Source organism: Erythrolamprus reginae, chromosome 2 (genome assembly GCF_031021105.1).
Source record: "Erythrolamprus reginae isolate rEryReg1 chromosome 2, rEryReg1.hap1, whole genome shotgun sequence".
In the NCBI taxonomy this organism is placed as follows: Eukaryota; Metazoa; Chordata; class Lepidosauria; order Squamata; family Dipsadidae; genus Erythrolamprus; species Erythrolamprus reginae.
The window spans coordinates 95,350,276-95,365,474 of NC_091951.1; the positions used below are offsets into that span (position 1 = coordinate 95,350,276).

The 15,199-nt window shown below is 38.2% G+C and overlaps 1 protein-coding gene across 1 annotated transcript in view; it reads right to left on the reverse strand.

Annotated features, from left to right (window-relative positions):
* BSN (bassoon presynaptic cytomatrix protein) overlaps window positions 1-15,199 on the reverse strand; it is a 266,010-nt gene that overhangs the window by 49,273 nt on the left and 201,538 nt on the right. The window lies entirely within an intron of this gene.

The following is a 15,199-nucleotide window of genomic DNA, read 5'->3' on the forward strand; positions in this document are numbered from 1 at the left end:
ATTCTGAAGGACGGAAAGAAAAAAAACATTGCTGGAGTATTGGGAGGAGACTTAAAACTTAATCCACTGATCTATTTTTCAATAAAAGAAAAAAAGTCATTAAGTCAAACTGCTAACTAAAATAGCTCACCACACTTCATTCTATAGGCATTGGGTGTGATACACTGGAAAAAAGAGATGGAGTGAATCCTAAAAGAATGGATCACTAGCCAAAGTCTCTCGGACACCTTCTATGACTGGGGCAACTGATCATCATTTTCATAACATTTTAGGCAAGAAAATATTATTTTTCTTTCTGGTGAAAGTGCCACGCTGTTATAATTCGTTACAGCACTAGATCAACCCACTGAGATTAGAATTTCTTGGTCAAGTTTGATTCATAACAGACCAGACTTGGCTACGCCCCCCTGGAAACACGAAAATTGATTTCAAATTGCTTGCCTGGATCTAAAATACATATGAACTCCACAGACATTTATATTGTAGGCATGAATTTTGGAGCTATTGCAACAGAAATGCATATGGAACTCATCCCTTTAGCCTTGTTATGTTGTTGCTCCATAGCTGACTTCTCATGGCTAAGAAACTAGAACCTCTTGATAATAATGATAGCAGGTGAAAGAGAAAGCAAAGGTGGTAAGACTTCTTTACCACACTTTAGCATAGGAAGCACCCAGAGCAGGTCTTCAAATATGATCTCTGGATATCTGGGAAACATTCAAGGCACAAATGTCCTAAATATACCTCTCTTCAGATACTGGCACTATTTTTATGCATGAATGTTACTCTGATTTCTTTAGTCTAAATGACATAGATAGATGGAAGGGCTACTTGAGGAAGAAATGGACGCCCTGTATAGGCCAAAGTCCAAACATAATACAGTAATAGCATTATTAAGGATGATTACACTATTTCTGGCTAGTTCACCTTTTCATTTGAAATCCAATATTATTTTTATAAGTGTTCCCCTTTAAATTGTGTGTTTCTGTGGCTTTAGGTAACTTCACCGGGCACTGTCCAAAGCTCAGATCTCACAGCTGTTGAAACACTGGTGGAGTCAGTTAAGTCCATAGCCTCCTTTCCCCCAGAGTCCAAAAATGCTGACTATATGACAACTCCCAGTTGGAATCCACTAAACTTATTTATGCATTATTTAGTACTCTATTCCCTGGTGATTTCAAGGCACATTCATTCAATTGTGCTTCAGGTAACGGAACAATTAATGCTGTTGATGACTCTTTTTTTTGCAGGAGATCCATTAGTTCCTGCTGTGTGGTGAGGTTTGTTATCGTGATTATAGCCTTCTCCTGTAGAGAAGAAGCAAGTGATAATCCTCAGGGAGACGGATGGTACTATGGGAATTCAGAATAAAAATAGCCCATTGAAATAAAGAGAGTTGCCATGGCGACTGGAAAAATAAAAATGCTAAGATGGACAGGCAGTGTAATGAAAAGCTACATTTCATGAAATTAGCTCTGTACCATTTCTGTAGTTACACAATGTATGAACTTCCATCCTTCCTCAACACCTGTTGAAACCACTGTAACACATTCATGTACTTCCTATTAGACACTGTATGTGGTAAATTGTTGGTTCTCAGACTTGATTCATTCGCATGGCTAATTTTATTGTACATGAATCCAAAAACGTAAGCAACATACAAAACACATCCTGTCTTTCCTAATTTTCTAAATGAAGCATAAAAAAATGCACTGATTCTCAATGAAAAGCCAAAAAGCCTAATATATGACCATAGAAACATAGAAGACTGACGGCAGAAAAAGACCTCATGGTCCATCTAGTCTGCCCTTTTACTATTTCCTGTATTTTATCTTACAATGGATATATGTTTATCCCAGGCATGTTTAAATTCAGTTACTGTGGATTTCCCAACCACGTCTGCTGGAAGTTTGTTCCAAGGATCTACTACTCTTTCAGTAAAATAATATTTTCTCATGTTGCCTTTGATCTTTCCCCCAACTAACTTCAGATTGTGTCCCCTTGTTCTTGTGTTCACTTTCCTGTGCAACCTAGCAGTTTCCAGGCATAACTTATTTACAGAAACCCATGGATTTTCCTACTAGTTAATATTGCCTAGAGTCCAGCATACAAAGAACATCTCTGATGTTATGCCAAATATGATGAGGAACACAAAATAGGAAGAGGTACTGTATATTATACATGGAACTGTTAGGTACATGCCCACAAGATCATATGCTGGAATGTCCTGCCTGTCGGTGACTACTTCAGCTTCAACCACAACAACACAAGAGCGCGCAACAGATTTAAACTTAATATTAACCGCTCCAAACTTGACTGTAAAAAATATGACTTCAGTAACCGAGTTGTCGAAGCGTGGAACTCATTACCGGACTCCATAGTGTCATCCCCAAACCCCTAACACTTTACCCTTAGATTATCTAGGATTGACCTATCCAGATTCCTAAGAGGTCAGTAAGGGGCGAGTACAAGTGCACTAGAGTGCCTTCGGTCCCCTGTCCTATTGCTCTCCTATATCTCCTATACCTTTCTTCTATTCCTATATCTCTTCTTCTATTCTTTCATTGCTTTATCTTCTTTTCTATTCTTTCATAGATATGTTTTACTATGAGTATCTCCTCTATAACCTTCATCATGTATTTTACTATGTGTGTATATATATATATATACCCACTAAAACTCTCATTGTGTATTGGATAAAATAAATAAATAAAATAAATAAATACATGTTCACAGAAAGAAACAATAACTATTTGACACTACACATTATGGAGGAATGTTTGATGAAACTAATAGCTATGGTTGAGAGCAATTAACTAACTTTGATTAGAGAAAAGAGAATATCTACATTTTTGGGATGAAAAAAAAGAATTTGTGATTTATGGCTTTGATGATGAGGGTGGATAGATAAGGGCTGACAAACTTGTGCCCCATGGGTTGGATACATCATGCGCTGGCCACACCCATGCCCAGTTTAGTGAAGGCGGGAAAAGTCCTGATACATCACATGATAATGCCATGACGATGTGAGTTTGACGCCCCTGGGGTAGATTACAGAAAGAAAGCACTATGATGTAACTTTAGAGAGAGGAGTTACATATAATATCACTTATAACCAGTAATGGGCTGCCAAAATTTTTACTGCCACACTGTAGGTGTGGCTTATTTTGTGGGTGTGGCTTGATGGTCATGCGACTGGGCAGGAGTGGCTTGCCAGCCATGTGACTAGGTGGGAGTGGCTTGAATGATCATCATCGTTCAAGTGAACTGTTAAGTCCTTGACTTCCAATTTCACCAGTGTCGCTGGCTGGGGTGACAATTTGTTTCGTGTTTCCCCTGCTCTCCTTCCTGGGTTGCCCCCTGCCCCAGGCTGGGTAGCTAGGTGAATGGGTGCAGATCAGCTGTTGAGAAAAGAGGGGGGGAGGAAAAGCCCCCCCTGCAATTCCTGCTGATGCTGGTCTCCCTGCCGCTTTCCAAGGAGAAGAAGGAGGATGGGAGGGTTTTTTTAAAAAAAATATCGGAAAGCTGAGGGAGAGTTACATGGTTATTATTGCCACACAATGCCTTTTCATCTCAGCTGTGGGCAGAGTGAGGACTTTGCAAGGGGAAAAAGACTGCAGCCCAGACCACTTTGATGTAGCTCGGCTCAGCTCTCCTTTTTTTCCCTTCTGCTGCTGCTGTTGCATGCTCCTCGCTTTTTTCCTCTTTCCTCCTTCCTGGCCTCGGGAGGTAGCCACATGAGGCTGGAGGGGAGCTGGGCAGGAGAGAGGGAAGCTCGTCTGAGGCCAGGAAGGAGGAAAGAGGAAAAAAGAGAGGAGCATGCAGCAGCAGCTGGAGCTGGGCATGCAGCTTCATTTCTGCGGGTGGAACTGCGTTTCACACTGTCCTGCCTGCTGCCCACCCCTGTTTATAACTGTTGTGGTGAATATTAGAAACCATTTCTTTATAATTTTTCTTTCTTTTCTATTTTCTATTTTTCTTTAACTTTTCTTGCATGTTTTTCTTTCCTTTTCTTTCCTTTTCTTCCTTACATTTTAATTTATATTAGTTTTTAATAATCTTTTTTAAAAAAGCTTCCATAAAAAAGTTCGATAACTTACTACTTTTTAGGTTCTCATTCAAGAATATCAAAGTGTTCCTAAGCTAATCTTCCTGAAAAAGATAGGTCACATATATGGCAATATATCTCTGGAGGGCTATTCTAGTAACTTCAGATTGTGATGAAAAAACATCTGAAGCAGAAGCAGACAGACTGATCTACCAGTAATAATCATTAGCACTGATGTTACATGAATAATGTATTTAGATATGTCTGTTCATGGGTCATTCTTAACAAAAGGTACATGCAGAGATCCACAATCCAAATTTTAGACAATACAATATTTGTAGTTTTTAAAGAAAGAAATGTGACCAGTCCTTATTATGCCAATGTAATTTGCAATTTAATTAACACTGTTTCCATTTGTGGAAACTAGCCTGTTTGTGGCCAAGCAGCAAACCAGTCCCGCCAGCCCACCAACCCAACCAGCCAGGCAGCCCACCCACCACAGACCAGTAGAAATGGAGGTAAAGTCTTCAATGAAACACAGCAGCAGTAGGAAGTTGTGGAAAAATATATTTACTTCTTTATACTACTACTACTACTGCTACTACTGTCTATACTATATATATAATAAACTAGTATCTTACTAGTATCTTGCTACAACTATCTTAGTTCAATAACTCACAGGAACCAGCTTTTATAGCATTACAGCTTCTTCAAAGTATATTTCCACGAACAGCAACAGCACACAGCTAACAGTGAACAGACAGAGAGAAAGAGCAGGGAGCTCTTGCCTAGTTAAATACTTTTCACATAATTGCTAAGTTGCTGCATGCTCAACTGCCTCTGAATGACTCAGCATTCTTAACTGAGGCCTACTTTCTGCATTATGATATTACATAGGGATTTTTAATTCCTGACACTGTTATCATGCTAAATAAAATTAAGTAAATTACTAGATATGGTGCTAATTAGGTTTTGCAGTATGATTTCTATTCGTTCTATTCTAAGCCTCTTATTTTTATTCTAGCTGTACCCAGCCATGCATTGCTGTGACTCAGTCTGGTTAAGTGGAAAAAAAAGAAATGAAAAAGTGTATGTTTACATTTTTGAACCCCCTGCTCAATTTATTCAGAATAACAGAGTTGGAAGGGATCTTGGAGGTATTCTAGTCCAATTCCCTGCTCAATTATATCATAGAATTTGAAGGGATTAACATTAGAGAGCAGGGTGACATTTGCACCTCCCTCCCTCTCTGTCTCCCCCTGGTTTAAGAGACTGGCCTGACCCATCTGCCAAAATACAATAAGACTGGCCTACCTTGCAAAGTTCTTGGTTCCAACCAAGCATGCAATACATAGGAGACAAATTCCATGGTTTGTAGCCAAACCTATTTTTTGAGCAATTTTCAAAGCAATCAGTGAGGAAATGGAGATTTTAGATCATGAGCAAACAAACATTTACATTTATATTTACATAGATTGCAACATCTACAGAATTATTCAGTCAGTAGATGGCAGTGTTCAGTTTGCATCTATGGTTATAATCTATGGTTCCCTTTATGTTCTGAGGTTATTTTTCTGTGGCAGTTAAAAACATAAACAGACTTGGAAGGGACCTTGGAGGTGTTCTAATCCAACCCCCTGCTCAATTTATTCAGAATAACAGAGTTTGAAGGGGCGTGCATAAGCACACCATTGTGCCTACCGTCCCTGTCCTATTGTCTACTTTTTATCATTACTTATCTAATGTTTAATATGTACAAATTATCACCCTATAATTGTTTGACAAATAATTAAATAATTAAATAATTAAATAAATAAATAATTAAATAAATAAATAAATAAATATTAGAGAGTAGCTTGACATTTGTACATCTCTCTCTAGAGAGACAGCATGGGTGGAAAAAACCATGGTTTGCACGCAAACCTAGTTCCTTTATGTTCTGGGGAGACTTTCCTGTGGCAGTTGATCAGCAGCCAATCAAAACATGCCTGCTATGTTTGTCACCAGTCTCCATGCAAAGCAACTACCTGTCTTTTTATCAGCTAATCAAAACATGCCTCCTATGTTTTTCACCAGGCAATCCTATTATTTATTATTATTATTATTTATTAGATTTTACTTGTCACAGGGGTGACAATTATATAATATAGGTATATCAAAAGGGCTGTGTTTGAATGGAATGCTGTGTCAAAATTTCAAAGCAATCGGTGAAGTACTTTTGAAGATTTGATATCCCTAACAAAGATACATTTACATTTTTATTAATATCGATTAATATAGAAAAAAAAACGATTTGTAAAATCATGAGGTTAATTTTGAATCAGGGAAGCTCTGATTATGTCAGTCAACTACATTTGGCAAGAACAAAACTTACTTATGAGCAACTGATGATAGGAAGTGACTAAGGTAAAATCCACTGCTCGATTTTATAAACATCATCTGTACTGTCAGGATGATAAATGGTTTGATATCAGACTGTAAGACTTACGTTCCTGAGCCAACCCATTAATTCTCACTGCTATAAATAAATCCAAAGATATATTTCCAGTGTTTATAAGCTTTTGCTGGTTTTATTCTAAGTTCATTGTATTGCTTTAGCCCATGCTTTTCATGGCTTTGTCACGTGACATATTGGGACTTCCCCCCCATTGCTAAACTGGGCATGACCAGAGCATGACACAGGTTTGACAGCCCTGCTTTAGCCAGTTTAGAACACCTCATTGCTCTTATACTGTGAACCTATCCTCATATTAGTAATCCATAAAGACAGCTAACCTGCTACATTAGTTTGAGTCATCCCCATGAAAAAATAGTTATGGCAGGAGTTTTTCTACTATGTTTTGTTCTGTGAGAGTTGAATGGGATTCTGGAATAGAATAAGGACAAGCAAGCAAACAAATATTTTTCTATCACTACAAATTTGTTTCTTTATTAGAAGTTCCAGATTCTTTTTCTTTAAACTAGCAGATTCTAAGCGCAAAAAATTTGAAAACCTCTGGACTAGCACATATATTTCACTTGCAAACATTGTAAGCCAATTTGATTGGCTTTAGTTTTAGATAACAACAACCTCCAAATCAGGATTCTGTTTGTTATTACTATGATAGTTTGCAGATGATGCAACAGTGATTGGTCTCATTTGAGACAACAATGAAACCACACACAGATGGGAGGTTGAACAACTAGCCTTGTGGTGCGACCGGAACAATCTGGAACTGAACACACTCAAAACCATAGAAATGGTAGTAGACTTTAGGAGAAATCCTCCCATTCTACCTCTTACAAAACTAGACCTCTTACAAAACTAGACAACACAGTATCAACAGTAGAGACCTTCAAATTTCTAGGTTCTATCATATCTCAAGATCTAAAATGGTAACCTAACATCAAAAACATCATCAAAAAAGCACAACAAAGAATGTTCTTTCTGGGCCAACTCAGGAAGCTCAAACTGTCCAAGGAGCTGCTGATACAGTTCTACAGAGGAATTGTTGAGTCTGTCATCTTCACCTTTATAACTGTCTGGTTTGGTTCTGCAACCCAACAAGACAGACACATACTTCAGAGGATAATCAGAACTGCAGAAAAAACAATTACTGCCAACCTGCCTTCCATTTAGGACTGTATACTGCATGAGTCAAAAAGGGGGCAGTGAAAATATTTACAGCCCCCTCACATCCTGGACATCCTACCCTCAAACCAATGCAGCAGAGCACTAACTAGGCACAAAATAACTAGACACAAGAAGAGTTTTTCCCCTGAATGCCATCACTCTGCTAAACAAATAATTTCCTCACCATATTCTATTCTATTCTATAGCTGATGTTAATTCATATGTGATTTCATAATATTGCCAAACTTTTTAGTTGAAATTCACAGCATTATTTATTTCCAAAAGCTGCAATTCAGTTGAGTATCAAGCTCTCAACTCTATTGAGAAAAGACCAAGTGAAGATAATAGAAGGGTGCCAGTTAGAAATAAAAATAGGATCCTTTGTCCATTCGCTTCCTCTTTAATTAAATTCAAATGCTAGAAACATTGGAGAATGTGTAGGTCGACCTGAAAAAGATTGTTTCTTATTCAGTTTTTAGGATACCATTAAATATAAGCATCCTGGTCAAGTGACAGTGCTTTGCTAAAACTGAGTAACAGGAAGAGGGGTTCCTCCCCACAAAATGATCTCCATAATGACAAAAGTTTACACATACATTAGAGTCTCAGTTATCTGACATAATCGGGCGTGCTGATAGTCGGATAGCCAAAATGTCGGATAATCCAGACTCTACTGTACTGCTTCTGTCCCTGTCTCTCTCTCTCCCTCTCTAGTTTGCCCATCTCTCTCTCTCTCTAGCTCGCTTTCCTTGTCCCAGCTTGCTTCCCCGTCGTAGCTGTCATGTTTGGGGGCATGTCTGGGGGGCGTAGAAATGCCTACAGCCACGCCCCCAAGCACCCACGAGGTTGGATAATCCAGAGTGTCGGATATCCAAAGGACAGATAACCGATACTCTACTGTATTTACACTTCCAGCTATAAAAGAATCTGCTCTCAGTGGAATCCTTGGTACTCTTTGAACTTGGTTATTTTCTGGCAGATGTTTCATTCCAAGCCACTACTCATGTTCCTGTTAAAGAAGTGATGTACTGAGGAATTTATTCCCAAGATGTTTTTCTGAACTGCCCTTAGCTTGATCAATTGCATTTCCCAACTTGGAAAAATTCTGGTTTCTTATGTTGGTTACTTTGATGTTTCAAAATTTGGTCCTGTTCAGTTTTTGGAGACTTGTCTTACTATAGACAGAGTGACAAAGTTCTGAACAATTTAGCATAATTTCTTTCTATCGTTCTGTTGGTTTGAGAATAATAAAAAATGGAATATAATTCCTTCAGTATTGTACCTGTAGAACTACCAATTTAAGAGAGAGGATGCAAAACGTCTCTATTCTTTTCTTAATCCTTCTACTGCCCAGATATGTAATAAAATATTTTCCACGTGTAGTAGATATGATTTGTGTAATTTCAAAACCTGCCAAGGAATCTTTTAAACGCAGTACTACTAGAGACTTCGCCTTAAAACAAAATGTATCCTATAGATAGAAAATAAGCATATGCTGCAGAAATAAAAAATAGACACTTCTCAAAAATGACTGTTCTAAAATATCCACCCAAATATCACCCATCAAAATATCAAGATCTTGCCACCAGAGTGATAAAATATGTATTGTGAAGTCGCAATGCAAACTCTACCCTTTTGTACTAGTGTCTTAATTATCTGGGCAGTCTTTTCCTATATGTGTAGTGGCATGAAAAAAAATCACACCATCTTACATAAAACTAATCCTATGAGGTATTGAATGTTGTTCATTACTGTTGATGCAAATATAACCTAAATTAAAGAGCAGTAGTTTTTATTTATCCTTCCTTTTGGGGAAAGAAATACCATATGGATATGATAAGTTCATACGTATTCCTAAAAATATTAATAGAATGATTAAAAATAACTATGCTTTAAAACATTCCTACATTGTTTTTGCATTTGAAAGTTAAATAAAACTGAAAGTCCTTAAATTACAGAAAGAAAAGGTAACAAATATTTAGGATAGTTAAAATATCTTTTTAGCATATCCTTTCATCTGGTGCCATATAAAAATATAGTCTAAGGTTCCATAAAAGCTATTGTGAACATAGTTCCCTCTAAGCTGAGCAGTGAGCAATCGCTCACTTAAAAATCATCATCAACTCAGAGTTTTCCAAACCTGCCCAGAAGCCGAGAGGGAAAGAGTGAGAGGGAAGGAGAGAGAGAGGAAGAGAGGAAGAGAGAGAAACAGATAGAAAAAAGAGAGGAAGGAAAAGAGAAAGAAAAAGAATGGGAGTAAGGAAGAGAGAAAGAAAATCAAAATCTAGTTTGAAACTAGCTCAACTATTTAAGTGGCATTTTGATATTGATAGAGTTGCCCTATTGTGAGCTCACTGTTATAGACACACAGTACAGTATTTTATTTTGAAATTCTCTGAGGCAAAACAGGGTGGGTTTTTTGTTTGTTTGTTTATTTATTTATTTATTATTTCTGTGCCGCCCAGTCCCGAAGGGACTGCCGCTCAGACACTATACTTTTCCGCCCACCCCCCCAAAAAATTAGAGGGAACACTGATTGTGAACCTTAAGTTTTATGTATTATGAACTTTCAGTTGATTTTACCATGGCTTTATCTGACGGACTATTACCACTCTACAGTAAAATATGAATGAAAAAATAAACCTGAGTCATAAAGGCATTATGTGAGGTCATGATGGATAAAAATGTCATCTTTTCAAAATAGTCTTCTGCTGCAGAGTATTTTCCATGGTTGTTCAATAAATCAATGAATTTATTATGCATTTACCACTCATTTTTAATTATAACATGATCATTTCCATAATATGTGAAAAGAAATAACATTCATCATAAAACAACTTTTAAAAATGAATTATTGATTTTGGATAAATTTATCTTTAAGGCAAATTCAAACAAACCATACTATAGAGAAGTGTGCTTACTCTTAAAGAATTGGAATTAGAAATCAAGTGATCCACTAATAATTACTCAAAGATCTACCAACAAATTCCAGCCTAATGTCACCCTAGCATAAGTTCTGGAAAGAATTTAGTAAGAAAGTTCTAGAAAGAATTTATATTGCCCAGGTTCGCCTGGTGCACCAGTTGCAGCCCTATCTGGACCGGGACTCACTGCTCACAGTCACTCATGCCCTCATCACCTCAAGGTTCGACTACTGGGGCTACCTTTGAAAAGTGTTCGGAAACTTCAGATCGTGCAAAATGCAGCTGCGAGAGCAGTCATGGGCTTACCCAGGTATGCCCATGTTTCACCATCACTCCGCAGTCTGCATTGGCTGCCGATCAGTTTCCGGTCACAATTCAAAGTGTTGGTTATGACCTTTAAAGCCCTTCATGGCATTGGACCAGAATATCTCCGAGACCGCCTTCTGCCGCACGAATCCCCACAGAGTGGGCCTTCTCCGGGTCCCGTCAACTAAGCAATGTCGGTTGGCGGGCCCCAGGGGAAGAGCCTTCTCTGTGGCGGCCCCGACTCTCTGGAACCAACTCCCCCCGGAGATTAGAACTGCCCCTACTCTCCCTGCCTTCCGTAAACTCCTTAAAACTCACCTTTGCCGTCAGGCATGGGGGAACTGAAACACCTCCCCCGGGCATGTACAATTTATGCATGGTATGTTTGTGTGTGTGCTTGTTAGTAAATGGGGTTCTTTTTTAAACTTTTTAAAATATTTTAAATTTATTTGGATTTGTTACGATTGTTATATTTTGCTGTGAGCCGCCCCGAGTCCGCGGAAAGGGGCGGCATACAAATCTAAATAATAAATAAATAAATAATAAATTGTAAAGTTCTAGAAAGAATTTATATTGTAATGCAATGAAAAATAACCACTCTTGATGTGAAGATCAGGCAACCATATACCAGAATATATTAAATTAATACCAGGAAGTATGTAGTTCAAGACAACTCCTTGAACTGCTTTTTTGCATAATGCTTTTCCATTATTTATTTTTTGGGGTTAAGAATGACATATCATCTATATAAATAAATGCAGTATAAAACTATTTTAATTTAGTAACCGGGCATTGTTTGTTGAAATTGTTAACACACATCGTAATAGGTCAAAACTAAAGCACATTTTGCTTAGCATTATTCATGAAGGTGGCTTAAAATTATTATTTTTGTCTCTAAGCTAGTTGACCTACAAATAATAACATTCTTCTAGTCGCAAGATTCCTATATCTCTTCTTCTATTCTTTCATTGATATGTTCTATTACTATATCTTCTTTTCTATTCTTTCTTAGATATATTTTACTATGAGTATCTCCTCTATAACCTTCATCATGTATTTTACTATGTGTGTATATATATATATATACCCACTAAAACTCTCATTGTGTATTGGACAAAATAAATAAATAAAAATAAAATAAATAAATAAATAAGTGCACCAGTGTGTCTTCCGTCCTAATGTTTCTCTCTTACTAGTATCATGTATATTGTTCTGTCTGGGTCACTTCAGAAGCCAAGACCAACCCAAAAAGAGAAGCCTGACACACCGGTAAAAGGCAAAGGCAGTTTATAAAATTCAAGAAAAACACAGGTAACAGAAAATGTCCTTACAAACAGGAAAACGCTGTATCTTCAGATATATCCACGAAGACAAAAGTCCATGCAGCAATACAGGATTCTTGCTGCCAAGACGAGGCTGTAGATAGCAGACCTACACCTCCCACGGGTCTTCCAAACTGCTGGGCCACAAGCCAGGAACAGAGACGTCGAGAACAAAGCACCGTAACTCCAATTGATAACACTCCACATGGCTTCAAGGGCTTGCCTGCCTTTTAAACCCTGCTAAGGAGGACCACACCCAAGCCCAGCTGTTCCTGATTCAGTGCTGATAATACTTCTTTAATTGCTCCTTTCTTTGATCTGAACGTCTCTGTCGCATGTCAATGACGGCTTGTGCGTCATCACCTAATGACTCCAAGCTACTGGCTGGGGAGAGACCCCCCACCGGGGCTCTCATGCTGTTCTCCTTCGTCCCATTCCTGACTTTCCTCTCCCCCGTCCGACTGTTCAGCCCCCTCCTCTTCGCTGTCCTCCTCCTTCAGGCATGGAGCCAGCAGAAACACAGCTGGCCCCTGAGCAGCCTCAGGCTGAATCACAACATATATAAACACTGTTATACGTTTGTATACCTCCAATAGGTAATTGACAAAATAAATAAATAAAAAAAATAAGTTGAAGCCCGGTATGGCTATTGGAAAGTCATGACTATTTGGCATCTTATTTGCTAAGTAGATTTGTTTCCTGAAGAATAGTTGATGTGGTGGAGGAAATGCTGACTTTATTTCTATTGCTAGATGGAAGAGACGAAGAGACACCTGTTTAAAGCTACATTGCAAAGGGAAAATGACTTGGCTCACAGCTGCTCAACCCATACTGTACCAGCTTTGAAGGGTAAAGATAACATAAACATGTGTAAATAAATGTCACAAGGTGTTTCCAACACTGTGTTTATTAGCAGTTACAAAAGGGAGCGATTCCAAAAGTGGAGCAGACCATAGCTCAAACATGCTCAGCATATACCCCTATGCAGGAAAAAAGATTCATATCCAAGGGATTGGGATGCTGAAGGGCTATAATTTTTGACAATGTGGATTATGAAAAAGTACCATATTTTTTGGACTATAAGACACACCTTTTTCCTTCCTAAAAGAGGCTGAAAATTTGGGTGTGTCTTATACTCTGAATGTAGCTCTTTTTTAAAGCTTTTTTCTCCAGCCCTAACTAGGTACTAACGATCTTCCTGGCTTCCTACTCCCTCTGAATAAGTTTTTTTTTCTAGCCCTAAGTCTTTGCAGGCTTGTTTTCATCTTTACTCCCCCCGAAGAAGATTTCTTTTCAGCCCAAATACGGGGATAAAATAATGTGCTGAAGCTGACCAGACTGAGGACGCTAGCCAGATGAATACTTGGTAGGTAGATTTCCCCCCCTATTTTCTTTCCCCAAAATTAAGGTGAGTCTTATACTCCAGTGCATCTTATACTCTGAAAAATACATTATATAGATGCTTATACTCTTATATAACAAATACAACTGCAGAGAGCATTCCAGTGAAGCAGTGGTAGACACATATTTTTGCAATGTACTTTCTGACTTTTTTTCTCTAGTTCCATAGTTGTCCACAGCTCTTTTCTAAAAGAACTCTTTAAGGCAACTTCTAGCAAACTATTGATAAGCTTCACTTACACTAATTATTTCTCAGCTGAATCAGAAGATTTAAAGCAGGGGTATCAAACTCACATTGTCACAGCAATGTCATGTGATGTATTGGGACTTTTTTCTCCTTTGCTAAAGTGGGCATGGGCGTGGCTAGCGCGTGACATACCCGGTCCAGGGGCTGGAATTTGACAGCCCTGTTTTAAAGAGAAGTTAGTGATTTCGTGGGTGTCATTTAGAAATATTAAATGAATAGTTAATAAACCATCAAGGTTATTGTCCATTACACTTCTCTTTTTCACATCTTCTCATATCAGGCACACCGTATCAGGGTTTCAAAAAACCGAGGGGCAATTAGATGGCAGCAAAAAGATACAGATTTTTTTTTTAAATTCTTTGTTGCTACTTAGTGGTCATTTGGATTTTTCCAGGAGAAATAAAGGCCTACTAGGGTTGTGCAGATCTCTTTACTTCAGAAGAGAAGGATTTAGGGGTAGTGATTTCTGACAGTCTCAAAATGGGTGAGCAGTGTGGTCGGGCAGTAGGAAAAGCAAGTAGGATGCTTGGCTGCATAGCTAGAGGTATAACAAGCAGGAAGAGGAAGATTGTGATCCCCTTATATAGAGTGTTGGTGAGACCACATTTGGAATACTGTGTTCAGTTCTGGAGACCTCACCTACAAAAAGATATTGACAAAATTGAACGGGTCCAAAGACGGGCTACAAGAATGGTGGAAGGTCTTAAGCATAAAACGTATCAGGAAAGACTTAATGAACTCAATCTGTATAGTCTGGAGGACAGAAGGAAAAGGGGGGACATGATCGAAACATTTAAATATGTTCCCTCCTGAACCTTATTTAAAGGGTTAAATAAGGTTCAGGAGGGAAGTGTTTTTAATAGGAAAGTGAACACAAGAACAAGGGGACACAATCTGAAGTTAGTTGGGGGAAAGATCAAAAGCAACGTGAGAAAATATTATTTCACTGAAAGAGTAGTAGATCCTATAGAAACATAGAAGTCTGACGGCAGAAAAAGACCTCATGGTCCATCTAGTCTGCCCTTATACTATTTTCTGTATTTTATCTTAGGATGGATATATGTTTATCCCAGGCATGTTTAAATTCAGTTACTGTGGATATATCTACCACGTCTGCTGGAAGTTTGTTCCAAGGATCTACTACTCTTTCAGTAAAATAATATTTTCTCATGTTGCTTTTGGTCTTTCCCCCAACTAACTTCTTGTGTTCTTGTTCTTGTGTTCACTTTCCTATTAAAAACACTTCCCTCCTGGACCTTATTTAACCCTTTAATATATTTAAATGTTTCGATCATGTCCCCCCTTTTCCTTCTGTCCTCCACAGAACTGCCAATACAA